Source organism: Calidris pugnax, unplaced genomic scaffold (genome assembly GCF_001431845.1).
Source record: "Calidris pugnax isolate Ruff unplaced genomic scaffold, ASM143184v1 scaffold9, whole genome shotgun sequence".
Taxonomy (NCBI): domain Eukaryota; kingdom Metazoa; phylum Chordata; class Aves; order Charadriiformes; family Scolopacidae; genus Calidris; species Calidris pugnax.
Window position 1 is genome coordinate 4,861,898 of NW_015090778.1, and position 4,637 is coordinate 4,866,534.

The 4,637-nt window shown below is 49.2% G+C and overlaps 1 long non-coding RNA gene across 1 annotated transcript; it reads right to left on the reverse strand.

Moving 5' to 3' along the window:
* Nucleotides 1-1,932: 1,932 nt before the first annotated feature.
* LOC106894429 lies at nt 1,933-4,616 on the reverse strand. Its single transcript, XR_001413258.1, has 2 exons — nt 3,772-4,616; nt 1,933-2,635 (listed from the first exon to the last, which is right to left on the reverse strand). It is a non-coding gene; the product is annotated as an uncharacterized LOC106894429 (long non-coding RNA).
* Nucleotides 4,617-4,637: the final 21 nt, after the last annotated feature.

Genomic DNA, 4,637 nt, shown 5'->3' on the forward strand with positions numbered 1-4,637 from the left:
CCCGCGCGGCGTGCGCGCGCCCCGCCCCGCCCCGCCGGGCGCAGCGGGCCCTGCCCGTGCGGCGGGTATTGTCCTCCGCAAAATGGCCGCCGGGCCGCCGCCGGCCGGGAAGGGACCTCCGCCGCCACCCCACACAAACCCCGGGCCTGGCCTCTGCCCCCTTCAGGGCCTCTGCCCCGGGTCCCCGCCGGCCGCCCCCGGGCCTGCTGCGCGCTCCTCACAGGCACCGTTCCCTCAGCTCCCCGCCTCGGCCTCCTGGAGCCTGACACGTTTTCACCCCCAGCTCATGGCCCTCGCTGTCGGGCGGATGAGGCCGGTGGAGGCTGTGGGGTTTGACAGGCATCCGCTGCGCCTCCAAAATCCCCGGCCTTCCCCCCTGAGGAAGGTGAGGCACGAGTGTGACCGAAACACGTGTGGTTTCTGCAGAGGGAACCGAGAGCCGCTGCACCTCTCGGCCGTGTCTGAAAAATGCATCGTGAATATAATTAAAACAATTGCAGTCAAGGCTTACTTAGGTTCTGCCACAAGCTGAGGGCATGATGCAGCACCTCAAAAATTACAACTTAAGAGGATCCACTACTAATGATGCGGTTCCTTCAAGTTCATTCCAACGGAGGGGAGGAGGAAATTCTCAATAACTCCAGGGATTTCACTGAATGGGATCCCACAAAACAGTTTCTGAGCCTTTTTTTCAATCAACATTACACCCGCTGCCATCATATGTCAACTGTTTCTCTGGTACACAGGTGGAAAAGAAGCACCACAAAAATGGCACTTCAGGGACGGATTTACCAGGTGGCATCGGTCCACACCGTCACAGCACCGTGTGGTGAAGATGCTACAGACCATGAAGCAGAGGTGGCCGCCCTGTGCCCTCGGCTCTGGTGTGACAAAACATCTCCTGTTACAAGACAGGATTTGGTCCAGAATAAACTAATCAAGAAGTGAAATATCAACTGAGGAGAAACTTCACTTAGGAGCCAGTACAGGCTGCTTCTCACTGAGAATTCCGATCCCCCTTCTCTGCCTTTTCTTACATCACTTCACATCCCAGTACCTCCCTTCTGAGCACGGAGTCATATGGAGTTTTTTGTTTTATTAGAATTTTCTGGAAATTGAAGAAGACAACAGGCAGTTTAAGTTTTACCTGAGTCCTCAGCTGAGAAAAGACCGCACAACCCTGCCTGAAGCAGTGAAGGTGGCCGCTGCCAGCAGCTGAGCTTCCACAAAACACGGGCAGTGAAGTCTTTTACCATCTCCTTGTAGACTAGGCTCCCCAGATATTGTAAAATTTTCCCTCCGCTTCAGTACTCTGAAAGATTAAATCTCATCTAAAATTTCATAGAACCTTTTAGTTTTAGTATTTTACACCATCTCAAGAGTCTTTATGAATCAGTTCTGGAAAAATCAGAAGCCCTGGAAGAGCTTGGGCTGGCCCAGGAAGGCAGCTGAAACGCTGTTTTTTTATATGTGAGACTCCAATTGATACTCTTTTGAGCTGCAGTTTCCACTCCCACCTGTGTCGTTTTCCTTGATTTATCATCAAAAGACTGTTCCGGTTGGTCCATCCTGCCTGTTTTCCTTGCATTTAATTAATCATGTTATTATTTTTCTATTTATTTAAGCTACTGGGAGGCAAGAAGCACCTGTGGCTAGAGAAAATAACAAGCTTCTGTAATCCTCCTCACACAGTTTGGTGGTGCATCAGTTTCCTACAATCTCCCTTCACCTTTTATTTTAGCTCCGAAAAGCAACGGGCAATGCCATTTGGACCTTCTGAAGTCCATTATCACCACCAAGAAGCAGGACTATACGTGAGTACAAGGAAATAAAGCATCTTGAAACCCACTCTATTCTTCCACTTCACACAGGGCTTTTCTTAAGCGAGACTCCAATCACACAGGGTACTTTCAAAACAAAAGACAAGTGTCATTTCCCAAAGGACCTTAAGTTCTATTTCTAGAAATGATGCAACTTCACCGAGAAGGGCTCACCACTTCTTCCCCCTCCCTCTTTGAAGACCTCTGTGCCGCGGGTCCAGGAGGAGGATTTCTTTGAGAGCTGGGATGAAACTGGCCGAGGCCTGAGAGCGGTGTGAAAGAACTGAAGGCAGGGATGGTGTTAAGTGAGACATACATCAAGGCCAGCATCACAAAGGTGCTGAAAAGGAGGCAGGAAAATACACTGGACTTTATGAGCACGTATGGGATTTCACTACTATTGCAAAAGTTATATATGCTCCAAAAAAAGGCTGAAAACTCCTTCAGCTGCACCGCCATTGGTCTTACCACCAATTCCAGAGCAGGTTTCTACAAACCTCATATAAATAGCGCTTTTTTTCCTTCATAGCAACGGAGGAAACTCACATTACACAGGAGATTCAGTGGAGCTAATGATAAAGAGAGCGCTAAAGCCTGCAGAGTTAACTGGCCAGACAGCAGCCCTCGGGGTGAGCGGCAGGGGAGAAGCCACACTGGGGACTAACAAAGGACCCCGTCCTGCAGGGTCGGGGCTGCAGCAGAGGGGAGCAAAGGCAAAGCTTTTTGTCTCTCCGAGCTCCTCCTCTTCAATGCAGGGAGCTGAAGGGAAGTGAATGGGGAAGCATCCCAGTGAGAATTCCAGAGAAATTCCATCTCTAGGAAAAAGAAAAAAAAACAAAACAAAAATTCCACATGTTGTTTCCCAAAGTATTTCCATGCCTTGTTTCATTCTTCTCCGGCAGTTTTATAAGGAGGAAATCCAACATATTAGATCTTGCACAGCATTTGGGCTTAATTCTCCACACTTTTCTGAAGAGGGCAGGGAATATGGGCATTCAACATATCATTCCTTTCACACTGAAATTTTAAGACATTCAGATTTTTAAGACACTTTAGGACAGCTACAAGTGGAGTAGCCCAAGTGTGTGCTACTGCACATGAGCAAGCATAAGCCTACAGAGCAACTCCAGCCCCTTCAAAACCGCGTTATTTTGCAATTAGTTCAATGCAAGAATAGAAAGCAATTATTTGAAGGAGTAAGCAGGCAGGCAGGGCTGAAACTGCCTTCTCAGCCCTGACCCTGGGGCTCTCAGTGGCTTATTCAGGCCTTGCTCTTCATTGATTCTCATTTAGTACCGGGAACACAAAATGCATTTTGCCTGGGGCACTGCCTGTTCTGTGCCTTCCCTGATCACCATGCTATCTATCCCCCTGTTCCACAAGTCATGAAATAGCTTCCAAACCTTCTATTTTGCAATTTAGTAATTCCCCTCTTCATCAGGCCTTGGGTTTTTTTTGCTTTTTTGGTCATTTCTGGGGGGTTTTTTGTTGTTTGTTTTTTTTTTTTGTTTCTGGGGGGTTTTTTGTTGTTTGGTTTTTTTTTTCTTCTGACTAGAATAAACTAAGTTTTTCTTTGCCTTCCTCTTGGAACCCAGACTCCTTCTGACTAGAATAAGCTAAGTTTTTCTTTGCCTTCCTCTTGGAACCCAGACTCTGTACTCCAAAGACTTTGAGCAGCATGAAGTTCCATGCCAACATGTGGTTCCCAGTTCTGCTCTGCTTAATTATATGGACCAGACAGGTACAGTGCCCTTTTGTAAGACAGCAGAAGAATTTGACTTTGTACAACAGATTTGAATACATGCACATCCCCAAATTCCCCCCAAATGCAGGACTCTTGCCCACAATAAAGGACGAGCTTTCTTAAAACTGATGAGTCTTAGTTTCTCAAGCAGGTTTCCCCAAGATTTAAGTTCTTCTAGCCTGCAACAAGCCATTCCTCCCGACTGACCTGAGCAGACACCACCTCCTTTTCTCAGCACAAGGGGTGTGCTCTTACCAAAGAGAACTGCTGGCTTTATTTTTAGTGGAAATGATGGATGCAGTAATCACTAAAGTTAAAAAAAAAAAAAAAGGTAGTTTAGCAGTGGAGCATTGCAGCATTTGTCATACGAGGACAGCGAATTATTTAAGCTATCTTGAAAAATTAATTCTTAGTGAGCTTCTCTGAAAACCACCAGGTTTTTGAGGGGGGCTGGCTGCTTCTAGCTGCGAGTTCAGCAAAACAGCGCTGCTAATATCTTACTTAAAAAGTGTATAACTGAACGAGTTAACTATTGAGAGGAACAGGCAAAAAGCGAGGAGCGTGCAGGGACGGGAAGCAGAGCAGACTGGAGGGAAAGCTTCCAGGGGGCTTGTCCGAGAGCTCCAGAAACTCTGGAGAACGTCACCTTCTGCCACTCATCGACCTGCAAAGTGTGTAAAGAAACAAGAGAAAATGGTTATTACGAGGCAATGAAGTGAGCACGAAGAGTGTTGACTGGCCAGCACCGCGCCCAGGCAGCAATAAAACCCTCCAGAGAAGAAAATGCAGTAGATGGAGATGGGGCAGCCTCCTTCACCCCTTCCTTCATCCCTCCCTCTTTCTCCTCCTCCTCCTCCCCACCACCCCGGGCCCTGCGGGGGCAGCACACACCGGCCCCGGAGGCAGAGCCGCTCGGAGGGGACCTTGGCCCCGCCGGGCAGCACCGACCCTCCCGGGGCAGGCGCTGCGTGACCGGGCTCCGGGCGGCCCCGAGGCCGGGCTCGAACCAGCCACGGGCGAGAGCGGGGCCCGGCCCGGCCCGGCCCGCCCCAGCGGGGCCTTTGAAGCCGGCG